Source organism: Mus caroli, unplaced genomic scaffold (assembly GCF_978045245.1).
Source record: "Mus caroli unplaced genomic scaffold, Mus_caroli_1 scaffold_16, whole genome shotgun sequence".
Classification (NCBI taxonomy): domain Eukaryota; kingdom Metazoa; phylum Chordata; class Mammalia; order Rodentia; family Muridae; genus Mus; species Mus caroli.
Genome location: NW_028227271.1, coordinates 29,750,665 through 29,765,438, shown reverse-complemented (window position 1 = coordinate 29,765,438; position 14,774 = coordinate 29,750,665).

The window sequence follows — 14,774 nt, the reverse complement described above, 5'->3', positions numbered from 1 at the left end:
CAAACACCATCCTTGCATCCATGGGAACTAGGTGCAACAAAAACCCAGTCTCAAGAACACGGGAGACACAGCTCCGTCTTCTACTGTCATTGGGTCAGACCAATTGCCTGGCATTGCCATCTCTGGGCCTCAGTATTCTTGGCTGTACAAAGGAGAGGAAGGCCGGACTTTAAGACATGTTGTGACCTCACTGTCCACAGTGAGAGCTTGTCTGTAATCACTGCTCATTCCCATGTTAGGGAGGGAAGGGATAACGTTTGTAAGGCTCATGAGGGTCAAAGGCTGTCTGAAGCAGAAGATAGCAGTAAGGGACTTAGATCACCCCAGGACTTACGGACCTTAGCTGAGCAGAATCATCCCTGTGTGTATCTGTGACGTCATGCCTGTGGAGCCACTTGGTGCCTCCAGCGCTCCCTTATTAGAGCTTGGTGGCCCGTGCAATTTACAAACTAGCAGGGTAACTACTTGAGGCATATGCTGAGGTAGGATGCTATGAGGAATGGAGACCAGGGGCCACCCAGAGCGGGATTCAAGAGGGCTAGAGCTAAACCGAAAGACAGGGTGAGGGCTTGGATCTGGAGTTGAGTGAGGAGAAGGAATCTGTAAGTGCAGAGACATCACCAGATAAAGGCTTCACTTTGATGTTTAACTCTCAAAGGAAGAATTTAACCAGAGTTAAAAAAAATGGTTTAAATAGAAGTTTTAGTAAAACAAGTATACAGTCCAGAGAGACTGTAGGGAGCCAATCCAAAGAGAGGAATCGTATGTCCTGATATCAGAGAAGAAACTGTTTTCTAGTTAAGGGTTTGAGGAAGCTGGTCTGATGAGCTAGACGTCAAATATCTAGTAAAAGACTCAGGATAATGGTATCATCACCAACACCATCACCACCATCACAATCACTGCCATCATCACCCCTGTCACTGGCTAAGGGAGCCAGCTGAGGTCCTCCTCGGCAGATGGCACTATGGCTTCTTCTTCATCTCTAAGGCTAACTGGGTGTTGATGCTTTCCTCTGACCTCCAAGGAAAACACCTCAGGTTTCTGCCACTTCCAGCCCGTATCCCAACCTCCACAGTGTCTTATCAAGCTGCTGAGAATCCTGCTTGGAATCCTGGATCACAAGGATGCCAGGCTGGATCAGGAGGCCTGTGAAACCCTGAGTTCCTTTGTTCTGTGGGGCCCCTGCATTGATGCCGATGATGACTCCCTACCCCCACTTGAGGTCTGCTTGCACTCCCTGTCGTGGGAGCTCCAATGTCTCCCTCTTCTGCCATTAGAAAGCTAGAACAGGTCCTGAACCAGGTCATGGGCTCCAGTTTCTTCCCCGACCTCTTCTCTTCAAGACAGCACTAGCTTCCTGTGTCTGCTAGCCCAAATAAGCATGACGTGGATGGCTTAAAACGTCAGGTTGTATGTTCACACCTCTGGAGCCACAAGTCAGACTCCAGGCGCTCACCTTGCTCCCTTAGCAGGCTGTGACAGGCACAGCCTTGTCTCCTGCTCATGCTGCTGGCATGCCTTGGACTGTGGCTGCATCTCTCTGCTCCATTCATTCAGCTACCTCTTCACCTTTTCCACTTGCCTGGGCTCCGCCTCTGCGCCCCTCTCTCCATCTCTTCCACGTGGTTCTCCTCTGTATCTCTCCTCCATACGTCACCCTTTTGCATCTCTCCTCAACATCTCTCTCCATCTCAGCTCTTCTCTAACCTACCAGAGCTTCCAAGTCTCCCGCCCCTTTCCTCCTCTGTCTCTTTCTCTCTTCCATATCTCTGCTCTGCTTCTTTTTCCTTGGCCCCTCCTCTCTATTTCTGCCTTCCATATCTCTATGGACCCTGTCTTCCTTAGAGTACCCTCAAGGCTTAGTGTCCGCCCTGGCCCAGCTCACCTTGATTCTATCATCTGTGTCCTGAGGTCCCATGGTAGCCGCCACCCAGCCCATTTCCTCCTCCCGACCCTTGCTGTGCCTTCCCACATTTCTTCTCTTGTTCATCCAAGCATCTCAAACACCTGAGACCTGCTTGACCCGCTCACATCTCTTCTGGTCCTCCCTGGGTGCCTGTCCTGCCTCCTTGGCCCATGGAATAGACTCTCTGCTCCATTTGGTTTTGTCTGTTCCAATAGGTCAGCCTCTGTGACAGGAGTGGTGTTAAAGTTTGCACCACTGTAGCTTGGCACCAGAAGAAAGCCAGGCATGATTCTGCTGGTGGAATAAGTGAGTGAGAAAGTGAATGAATGATGGAAGGAAACGCCAGACTTGGTCATGGCTTTCTAAGTGTCCAGTTACAAAGAGAGCCTGACCTTGGAAGCCAGGCAACCCTTTCTCCTAAGTTTCCAGAGTGCCACCTGCAAATGAGTCCTGTGCCTGGGCGGGGGGTTGTTGGCCTGCAAATCCAGGGCCAGGGCTAGGCAGGCTGTGGATAAGGAAGCTGCACATGAGGGGCAGGTCTGGGGGAGACAAGCATATCTAGGAGGATGGGAGCGAGCTCAGTTGGGCTCAGAATGGTCTTTCAGGAACTCCAAGGTCTGGTGCAGAGCTGGAGGTGGGCCTCTGATGTTAGAGCCACTTGAGCCACTCGGGATGCTCTGATGCTACCCCACACACTCAGAGCCCTATGCTCTGAGCTACTTGGGAGCACAGCATCAGCAGCCCTCCCCACACCTGCCCCATGCATCCATTTGAATCCCAATACCTCCACCCTCCCAAATAGCACTGGCTGCTGTAGAGCCCAGCCCTTAGAGCCTCCTACATTCCCAAACAAACAAGGAGGGTACACAGGGCAGAAGAGCTGTCCCAGCTGCTGAAAGGCCAGGGGTGCTAGTTTTTCAGGCTCCTGGGAGGTAGTTAATGTCCCCACTACCTCCCCTTTGCTGTAGGACTTTGGCACCGAGGGTGTCTCTAATTGCCAATGCATAAATGGCAACTGGCTGAGACTCCCAGCCCCTGGTCCAGCTTTGCCAGCTCTCTGGACAGCTGACAGCTGCCTCTCACTGTGCAGGCATACGCACGCACGCTTGCTCAGTCACTCACTTGCACAGCTCACATCCTGCCAACCAGGGACTTCAGGATCCCAAACAAGCCCCGAAGCCCTACAGCATCCTGCTTCTCGCCTGGCTTCCCCGGCACATTCTCTAAGTCTGGCCTCTTTTACCCCCACCCCCACTCCCTCCGCAGCCTTTCCAACCATGGCGGAGGCAGGGTAGCAGACCCTGGTGTCAGCTTGGCCAGCATTTTGCTCAGAGCATGCATGAGCATCCTCTGTCTCCATCACTTCCTCTTCCACTGACAGAGTTGTGAGTGACCTCACAAGCTTTTCCGACCGACACACAGCTTCTTGGCCTCTTGACTCTCCTCCCATTGCTGGGGCTCACTCTAGGTAATGTGAATTTCCTCAGATTCAGATCCCATCCACACCAGCAGGCAGTCTATACTCAAGATGGCCTGTGTTTCCCACCCCCTCCCCCCATCACACACACACACACACACACACACACACACACACACACTGGGTAGAAGGGGGTCCCCTTCTCCTAAGTCTCTTCTCTGAAGAAGTCAACTTGGCTATGTTAGCACATTGTCACAGATGGCAACTTAGCACACACTTCCTTCTCCTGATTGGCTGGAGGACGAGGACTGTAGCCTGCACCTTTCCTGAAGCTCCCGGCAGAGTCTGTTCCCTGCGTCCTTGAGAGCTCTTTCTTTTGCCTGAATGATGTGTGTGAAGAGTATTGACTGGGAGATCTTCTTAAAGGACACTCACATATCAGATCACCCCCTGCCCTAAGAACCTCAGTTAACCTGCTGGATTCTTTGGAGGCCCCACCTCAAAATACAGCCAGCCATTTCAACATATGAACTCGGGAAGTCACAAAAGTTCAATCCATAACCCGCTCTGCCCCCATCCATTAAATGGAATAAGACCCTATGGCTAGAGAGCTGAATTAGGCTGTCCTAGGTTGCAGATGAGCTTGGGGTTCAGCCTGAATTCCTGCAATTTCCCTTGCCCTCACCCTCATGCTGTCCCATCTCTGGTGCAAGTGTGGCATCAACACACTTCTTCTGGAACCATCTAGAAAGTACTCACCTCAAAAGCCCGAGGCCCATCATGTTAACCACCCCTGGAATATGTACTTATTCATAAGTACCCGGCATGCTCTCTGCAATGTACTTGGGGACACTTGAAGATGTCTATTGGACTCTGAATCCACAAGTCCAGTTCAGGCTAATCGGTTCCTCTTCTGTAATGGCAGCCCACCTCTGAGCATGCAAAAGCAAAAGACACTAGCTTGAAAGGGCACTGGGTAGGGCCTGGTCCTGGGCAGTAAGAAAGCTCTTAGCCTGCTCTAGCATTCCTGATCAAAAGGCGTTCCCTCCCTGCCTCTCTGTTCATCCATTCTTCTCAGGGGCCAAAGTCACCGTCCCAGAAAGACCACAGGTTCTTGTGGAAGCAGGACATGTGATACCCTGTCCAGGCAGAGGTTCAGAAAGCTTCCTTTCATGAAGGCATAGCCAGACCATTATATATCTCCCAAATACACATGTGGAGGCTCATCCACACAGCTCCCAAACAGGACATCTCACTGAGACCCTCACCCCTACAACAGTCAGCCTAGAGAGACCCCTCTGGTATGGTTGAATTCTTTTCCCCCTCTGCTTGACTGTTTCCGGTCTCAGGCTGGGCTCCCATGTCTCTGGGGTCAGTTATTTAAATAAACTAGCCCACCACCACCTTGGCTTTAGGTTCTCTCCAGGAACACACCTGCCAGAGGCAGACTGCAGGTCTGCCACTAACCCAGAACTGGACACAGGAGATGCAATGTGATCAGTAGCTTCCTTGTACTGCCTTTGATGTAGCAAGCAGCCATGTAGAGGCACAAGTGGTGGCCTGACCATGTAGGTCCCCAGCATGCTTTGTTTCCTGAAGCCTGACCACTCTATAGCTTAAATCAGGGGGAGGGGAGCTGCTTGACAAAGGTCAGTGAGAAAATGAAGCTCTGGAGTGGGGTTGGCTTTGAGCAACTGAACCCCCAGTGAGTAGGATCCCAAAGCAGTGCCTACCTATCTAGCCTCAGATGCAACCCATCCCCAAGTTCAAGCAACACCTCAAACTGCTGAGGACTCTCAAAGGTCCAAGCTGAGCCTCCTGACTCCTAGAGATTGTGAGCTGTGACCAGCTGTTTTCTCCTTGTGCTCTGTGGTCATTTGTCCCATAGCTATAGGGAAGTTCCCGGGGTAATGTTAGGCAGGAGGCTAGGTCCAGGGGGTCCCCAGAGATAAAGCGTAACACACAGCAGATGGGCCAGCTCAAGGTCTGAAACAGTAGAAAGACAATTGTGGTGGACAACTGGTGATCAAGAGTCTCAGATAGCAGCAGTGCTGAGCTCCAGATGAGCCAGCTCAAGGCCTCCAAAATAAGGCATATGAAACAGTGGGGTGGTGGTCCATGTTTTTTAAAGCAACTTCAAGACTTCCTCTCAAGGGATGAGTATCATGAGTGCTGCTGTCCTTTCCCCTAGTTTGTCTTTCATCCTAAATGGTCCTTCAATCCCTATGCACATCCTTAAACTGTGTACATCTAGTCACAACAAGCTGAATTCTGGGTAAAATGGGTTTCTGACAGACACATGCCCCCTTTTTAGAAATGTCTAACCTAGGAGGGGCAGAGAGGAGGGGACAGGAGAACCAAAATACAAGCCCCAGGCCTGGCAGGGTCCATGCTGGGACTCTGAGCTCCACCCCTTCTTTTTCTAAGAGTCTCTTCTTTTGCATCCTTGCTTACTCTAATTAAACCCTTGTCCTCTGGCTCTCCATTGTTGTGTCCTGTCTGAATTCTTCTCTCTCAGCAACACAAGATCCAAGCCTGTCTCGGGTTTGAGGCCAAATGAAACTTGAGACCTCCTCATTGTATTTAGATGCTGACCTGAAGGTCCTTCTTTGTACTGCAATCTGCTCAGTCTCTGAACCTTCCAACCCCACACCCACTATGCTGTAAGCACCACAGCCCTGAGTGCCCCTGCCACACCTACCTTGTGACATCCTCAACACTGGTCATTTGTTCCCTGTCTGCCCCTTTCTGAAAGCAGAGGTCTTCACAGGTTCGCGTTACAGGCACTGTACTGCACCAGGTGCGTGGCAATGGGCAGAGGGGTGGTGGTGGTGCTGGCTAACCCATGCCTCCCATGGGCACCTGCCACAGAGTGGTAACAGAGGTCATCAGTTGATCAGTCAGCTTTGCACAGGCTTATGTGCCCTCGTGGCCAAGCTTGCACTGCTCTAGATTCGGAAGGTCCCAGGCACCAAGCCAAACCTCCCATGGCAAGACTCCAGGGTGGAAGTGTCTCCAACCATCTAGACACTCACCTCACTCTGGCCTAATGGAAAGATTTCCAGAGAGGGGGGTCCATCTCTGCACCCCCCGGGGAGGAGAACAGACAATGTGTGTGGTGGGCTTGTCTATGAGCTGGGACAGCCCCCAAACATGCCCATGAGCAGCAGACACCTGTCCAAACATTTCTATGCTACTCCACTCTCTTCCCAGCATCTGAAATTTGTGTCTGCTGCTTTCTGCCCCTCCTTGGGGGACCAACAATTCTTCTGGTGCCAGCATTTGCTGACAGCTGGGGTTCATTTATCTCTTTGAGATGCAAATTCTCTGACCGAGGGACATCCTTTTCTAGACTGTTTCTTCCCACTCCAGCCCTGAGGCCTCCTGGTCAAGATCTGCAGCCTCCAGGATATAACCTAGAACCTCATCTCCCCAATTATCTGATGCACCCCCAAGCTGGGGTGCACCTTAGAAACAAGTCCAGACAGAGTTCTCTCTATTGCCTTGTGCTCCTGCGATTGATGGAGACAGTACCTCTTCTCTTCCCGTCTCTGCCTGGACGTTTGCCCAGGCCTGTTCCTAAGGAATGTGGTCCCCATGGGCAAGTGTGCACAGACTTGGAAGGTCCAAGAAAGCAGGCCAAGCCTCCCACAGAACAGAGCCATAGCAAGACTCTTGGGTTCGAAGTGGCTACTCACCTCACTTAAGTCCTGTAAAGGTAGCCAGAGGGGACATCCACCTCACAACACGCTGGCCCTTTGAGGATACGAACCCCAGCAACTTGTTCTATTCCAGCATCTGGACATCTGAACACAAACACATGTCCAGCTCAGGCCAGGCTGCAAGGTCCAACCTCCTCTCTCCTTATAGGGTTACATGAACTGATGGATGTCCTTCCTGGTGGGGGCTCACAGCCAGGTTGACCATCACTGAAATAGGAGGCAGGGGCATGGCTTTTATTGAAGCAAAGAAACACTTGGCCACTAGCTTCACCTTGCTTCTGTCCTCAGACACAGAGGTCATGATATCCTGGCTGAGGACCAACGGTGTGTTCACCACAGCGTGTGTGATCAAGTCTCACACGTTGTTTTTCAGAGCAGAGGGATCCTCTCCAAGTGGCCCAGACTCCTTGCTCAGAGCTCTCTATGAGCTGAGAGTGCCACCATAACCCTCTCATCCAGCATGGTGGGGAAAAGGACATCTGGCACCAATCTGGACCTGAATGAAGCAGAAAGCGATGTTAATGAGTTAGCTATCTCTGTGACCTAAGTCGGCATCATCTGCTGGTGGGACCACAGCTGGGGCAACCATCAACAGTCACAGGCCAAGGTTCTCACAGGTGGTGTCCAGGGTCGGGAGTGAAGTGGTATTATTCTAGTTAGCCACCGAGACCTGGGCCGTCATAAGGTGTGTGCACCATGTGCATGGGTGGGTATGTACATGCGTGCATGTGTGTGTGCATGTGTGTGTAAGTGTATGTATGTGTGTGTATACCATGCACATATGTACACGTACAAATGCATATAGGTGTATGTACCTGTGTGCCTTTGCCTATGTGTACATGATTATGCAGATGTGCTTGTGGGCACACACATCGTTCTATGTGTCTATGTATGAAGCATGTGAGTCAGGGTCACTGCTATACAAGGCTCCATAGCAACCACACAATATAGTGGCTCTATGATTTTAACCCTGCCTTCAGCCATCATCTGCCCACCTCTGCCACAAGAATCAGGATTATTCTTCACACAGTTTCCAGGCATCTCCATTTCCCATTGACCCTGTGTCTCTCAGGGAGGCAGGACCAGATGGGATGTGTGTTGTACCCAAGAGAGCTTAAAAGAGGCAGTACCCTCACTATGGAGACAGTGTGGAGCACAATGGCTTTGACATAAATGCCAGGGTGACTCCCCAGAGCTGAGTGGTGGCAGCTCAGTGGAAATCCATCAAAGCTGAGGTGAGTCAGTGTCTAGATGCATGGGACAGTCCCTGTCCTGACAACTGCTGGTCACTCCCAATGCTCAGGGTCCAGGGGAAGAAAGAGGTGCCCAACCACTAAGTAGCAGAGGATGCTCCAAAGGCGTCCCTATGAAGAAAGAGGAATGAGTGTGCCAGACACGCAAATCAGACCTCTTGGGAGGATGTTTTTTTAAGAAAGGGACATGTGAGCCATGGTTTGGGGTTATTAGACATGCACTATGGCTCCCATGGAGGTCCAGGTGAAGAGTTAAGACTAGCACCACCATAGGGCATAGGGTGAGCACAGAGTATCAACCAGATGGTGGGAATCCTTTCAGGTCACTGGGGTGTTGAAAAGATATTCTGATCCTCCACATAGTGAAAGGATACACAGAAGACAGGGCGAGCCATCTGAGGACAGAGACCAAATAACACAGTCCTTCCCGGGGTCCTGTTCTCTTTTGGGGTTGTTCCTCCTAGACAGACTCCAGCTTCCTGCTCCAAATCCTCCCCCAGATATGCTCAAGGGTCTGCTCACCTGAAATCAGCGCACACACACACACACACACACACACACACACACACACACACACACTAGCCCCGTTCTGCTTAGCTTTTGAGATCAGATAAGATCTGGTATGTTCACAGTGGAATAGCTGTAGACTGGTAGATTGGAATGAATCTTATCTAGGTGGTGAGTTCAAAGGATCTTGGCCTGGCCTAATGACTACAGGGGAGGAGGGTTGTGTGGGTAGAGGGGGTGTGAGGGGCTGGGGGGGGTGGAGAGGATGGGTGGGGGGGGTGGGAAGGGGAGCTTCTCCAAGATAGTTTTGAGTGTTATAGCTCTTTGGTGGTGGTGGGGAGGGAGTAGAGTGAAATAGCTCTTCTAAAAAATATTCAATGAAACTGCTCTCTTATTTTGGGGGTAACAAGGGCTATGTAAACCTTGCGGAGTGAGTAGACAAGTAGACATTATTGGCTGGGGTTGAGGTGCTGGGAATATTTTATTTGCACGAAGAGGGATTCCAGGTGCCTAAACCTGTAATTTGGCCAAGAGGCTACATGGCTCCCTAAAAAGAGGAAGGTGGGGGGTCCTGCTTGTCTCAATCAGGATTTGGATACTTCTCAACCTCACCCTTGTTCCAGGCCCATTCTTCCTGGCCACACTTTCCCCACGTCCCTCAGCTCCTTCTTCATGTCCTCCCTGCCAAGAACAGTGTCTCTACCATCCCGCTCCCTGAGGACCAGCTGCTAAGTCCCAACAGACAACTCACCAGCTCCCAGCCACTGTGAGGATATTTCCTATTGGAAGCAGTGCTTGAGAAAGGCCAGTGTGTGTGTGTGTGTGTGTGTGTGTGTGTGTGTGTGTGTGTGTGGTGTGTTGGTGTCTGCCAGATGCCTAGGGCTTAAATGATAGTTTGTTCCATGTGAAGACTTATGGTCATAGCTTGACACTCTGGGTGGAGGTGTGGTAGAGCTAAGGCTGACAAGAGTAATAGGCCCCAGCCCTTCATGTGTGCTGTTACCTGCTCAACTGCCTCAAGAGTACCACACAGCAGGTGATAGCCAAAGTCCTTAGCTACCCCTTCAGGCTCTCAGAAATCCTGCCAACTGTGCACCTCAGTCATGTGTCTCAGGCAGGCTCTGTCCCCTGCAGGCTGAAGGCAACAGCATTCTGGGTGGGCCTCCTCACCAGTGCTCTGAGCTTGGTGTACCAAACAGGCTGTGTGCAGAGGCTTGTCTATTCTCTCCAGGAGCTTCCACTGGTCAGTACCCCCAGGACATGTGATAGGGACCTTGTCTAGGTATGTTCCTTAGCAGGTGTTTATGGCTCTTTTGAGGTGTTTGCTCAAAAATGGGGATAATAAGGGTCTCTAGGTCACAGCTACAGAGGGAAGCTTGACCATCATTAATACAGCCGGCTTGGACCCTGAGTCAGGCTGTCAGAACTGCAGCAGGGCTCTCTGACATCCAAGGGATGGACCATGCAAATCCCAGATGCTAAACCACATGGCCAACAGTCTCCCCCGTGGCCTCCTTACTATTCAAGCCCTTACTTCGCTGTCCCTTAGATATTCTGACAACTACCCTATGCCCAGTGTCCACTCTGCCACAAGATGACCATTCTTTGAAACTGTGTTGTCCAGTCTCCACCTGTCTGTTTACTGAGATGTGAAGCCCCTGCAGGCAGTTTCCTAGGGAACATCGTAGGAGCTCAATCACTGTGATCAAGTGAGTGGCTAGGATCAGCCCCACAGAACAGGATGGAAGTTGGATCTCTAGATGGACCAGGGCACAGTGGACACTCACTGCTACTCTAGATGGTACCAGAGATGGGGTCTCCCAACCCCAATCAGAGTGGACAAGGGTGGACCCAGCAGCTGCTGGGAAGAAGCTTTCTACAGTGGGAAGGGGTCAGTCAGACTCTATACATCCATGTTTACCTCTCCTTTTGGCTCCCAGATCTGCACCTAAGCAGAAGTCTCAGTGCCCCCCCCCCCCCCGTCTGTGTCTTGATGGAGAACTTGTGAAAGGGGAGCCTACACACAGAGCTATGACACACTCACCTCTGCCCAGCAAGTCTTCTGTCTAACCGAGACCAGCACTCCACCCACCAACACAGCCAGACACATTAAGTATCTGGAGTAGCCAGCCAGGCAGTTCCTGTCTTCTACACATGAAGGTAGTAGCCTCAGATACCCTGGGCTGGGCTTGAGGTAGTACCCCTCTCACTTCCCTGTTGTGAACAATCCTGCTATCTGGCAGAGTTTAACAGGAGCCTGGTGGAATGGTTAGCTGTATAAGCTCTGAACCTGCAGCATATGAATGTGCAGAGACTCTGTCTCATGTTAACTACTATGAATAAGAACTGGAATTGGAAATATTCTCCCACCATTTTGGGGACTTGCAAACAGGGAGAGAATGGAGAGTAAGATTCTGGGAACCCAGGACTGGAGGGGAGACAGGGCAGGTCTGCTACCTACAGACACAGGACCTCAAAGGGCAGGACTTGCACCCCATTTAATAGAGATAAGGTTAGAAGCAGCCATCAAGACATGGAAGCTGAAAGTGGGTGAGGCTGGACTGCTTCATCTAGGGTAACTCTGGAGAGCAGAAAAGGGTCTGTGGGGCGTGGTCAGGGCTGCTTTCTATCTGTGACCTGCCTGAAAACCAGGGAAGGTAATGTGGGAGTCTGACTGGGTTGATCAGATGATCAGAGATCTCTGTCACATTTTACTGATGACTCCCAGCCACGGGATCCTGACCACCACTGCCACCCATACACAGCACCGTGGCTTGATCGCTGACAAATGAAGAATGAGTTGCAAAGACATATTGGCTTATGAACAGCACCACTTGGGCCTCACAATTTCGGGGACAGGCATGAGATTGTCCTAGCTGCTTGAGGAGGAAGCCACTGGTCAAAGAGGCCAGGCTACTCCTAACTGGTCAACTTTGGAGGTTCTCATCATTACACCATCATTTCTGGACCTTAGACTCACATGCACATATGCACCCAAAGAATCATAGGGGAGCCACCCCAAGCTTCCTGTAAGAGTCCACGAAGAGTGTCTTAGCTCCCAGCAATTTTTGGACAAGCTTGAGAAACCAAGAGTGTCCAAAAGGCCACCTCTGCGTTGCTCCTAGGCCAACAGTCTTGGGCTTCCTGGTTCTCAGCTAATCCCCAATTCTCTCTTCCTCATTGCTCTTGACTCCCAATCTCTCCAGAAGCTCGGCAGGCTGGGTCTTAAAACAGAAAATTCCATCTTGGCTATTTGAGTGGTTGCCGCAATCAACACGGAAGTCCAGACATCTCTCTGAGGTCTGATTACATAAACTCTCGGGAATGAAATTGCTAGCTAAGTGTCCATCAGCAGATGAATGGACAAAGAAAATGTTATGTGTGTGCACAATGGATGGCTGTTCTGCCATCTTAAAAAAAAAATGAAATCCTGTCCTATTCAAGTAGACAGATGCAGCTGAAGGGCATTGTGTACAACGAAATAAGCCAGACACAGAGGAACTAACCCTGCACGATCCTCTTCACGCGTGGACACTGGACAAGCTCATCTCCTACAAGTTAAGGACAAAATAGCGACCAAATGCTAGGTAGGAGGTTAATAGGGAAGGGTGGTCAGTGGGCACAGAGTTAGGCAGCAAGGTGTACCGTGTTCTGCCATGTGGCACATGCCAAGTGACGGCCATGGCTGGCATTAAGGTAAGTCCCAAAATAGCCAGAAGAGCAGATGTTACCATCTCCCTACAAAGAAATGACAGACTTTAGAGATGATGGACGTGTTAATTATCCTGATCTGATCATTGTACAATGCACACACACACATCAAAACATCACATCACGTCTCTTAAATTGTACAATTATTATGTGTTAATTAAAAATAAATCTCTGGAAGAAGGAAAACACACACAGGACGTGGTGGGTAGGGTGTGGGGAATGTGGGGGGCCAAGGGGAAGGGTTTTTCAACACCTGCATCTCACCTGGCTCCATGGAAGTGGTGTCTGCCCTGGTTCCTGGCCAGCCAGGGGGGCTGGTACTTACTGATCACCTGGAGCCTCCTGCCATAGACTCATTCTGTCCCAGACATGCAATCCTGGGCAGGGTTCTGGTGTGGAGCACCAGATTATGTAGGAGTGAAGCCCCAAGAGGAATATGGAGTGAGTAGACATGACTGGATCAAAGCACGGAGGCTGTCCCAGCTCAACCTGCAGGTCCCAGCTCAGCCTGAAGGTCCCAGCTCATCCTGAAGGTCTCAGAACAGCCTGCCTGTCCCAGCTCAGCCTGAAGGTCTCAGAACAGCCTGCCTTTTCCAGCTCAGCCTGCAGGTTCCAACTCAGCCTGCAGGTCCCAGATCAGCCTGAAGGTCCCAGCCCAGCTTGACTGTTTCAGCTCAGCCTGTAGGTCCAGTTCAGCCTGCCTGTCCCAATTCAACCTGACTATCCCAGGAGAACCTGCAGGTCCCAGCATAGCCTGAAGGACCCAGCATAGTCTGCAGGTCCTGGTCTCTGAGCTAAGAGGCAGCAGGCAGATGGCAGCAGGGACCAGGACACCAGGAGCTGAGTGGGCTGGAACAAAGCCTCCAGGTGTTGTTTCTGAGGATGGCTGCAGGGGCAGGTCTACCAGAGAGAGTCTCCTGATCCTGATCCTGAGACTGGGGAGGACTAGGGAAGGGGAGGCAGAGATTTTGAGGGTCAGAGCAGCCAGAAACCTCATGAACACTTATGACTTTGTTTTTCTGCCTCCTGACAAGTCACCAGGAAGCCTGCATGAGACCAGAGGAGGGCTCCTCTAGATCTAACCCAAACATAGTGGAGACTTCAGGGGACCAAAAGTGCCCAAGGATTACTCGTGTTCCAATGCAGGAGGCAGACAGCAAGTCAAGCCCAAGAAGTGTGGAACCAGGGATGAATAGAGCCCCAAACCACATTAGATGGCCTCATAGCTTCAGGCCTACTCAGATTCCTGGGCATCTCATTCTTTTTCTTGGTGGCCATATTTTGTGCCTAGGGTGAAGCTCACTAGGTTACCCCCTATATAGGAAGTAATCTCACCTACGTGCAGAAGCCCAGGGTGGGAGACATTGCTAACACAGGTCCTTGATGAACGTCAGGGAAGTGATGTACTCATGGCGAGTGGCAGATCCATGGTACCCTCATCCCTCCTGCCAGACACCTAATGATATGTGCCCTACCTAGGAACCAGGACAGAGCTTCAGAAAACAAGGAGTCCAACCTAGTGAGGCTTCAGCAGGGAAGCCAATAACCAGGCAAGGAGCATGCCATGGAGACCAATCTGAGAAGTTTCTAAACTGCCATCTATGCTACTCCCATCAAAAGAGGGTGTCTTTCATCTCAGCTTCTTCCTGGAGCTCAAAGCATCAAACACACACACACACACACACACACCAGGTACACAAATGCACATGTTTGGACACATGCATGCACATGCCACTGAGAGGTGAACATTGGAGATTTTGTGGAAAGGAATAGAAACCCTGCTTCCAGGACTGAGATGGCCCTACACAGTCTGTCCACTCTGGGGCCTATTCAGAATCTTTCGAGTGTCATGTGAGACACAGCAAGTCAAGATGAGTAAAACATACAAAACACTGGCTTGGGGGGGGGTGTTAGTATAAGGCAACTAGAAACAGTGCTTCAGAGAGATGGAAAGAGAGATGAGTCCTAAAATCCCACGTTTCCATCCTAATGTTGCTGTCCTAACATAGTTCTCAGGTGCCGGCATAAGGGGCTTTCAAAACAGATCTGTGAACTCTGAAGTGAAGACATGGATCTGAGGGTCTAGGAAACTAAGGGTTACTCGCAGGCTAGAATAGCAGACATGAGAGAGCTACAGAGAACTCGAGGCCTGAGGCCTGCAATGGTGTCTTTGGTCTTCAACGTATTACTGAAGGCATGGAAGGGTGCTACACATAACCAGGACAATACCCAAGTAGCCCAGTCGGAACAGTAAG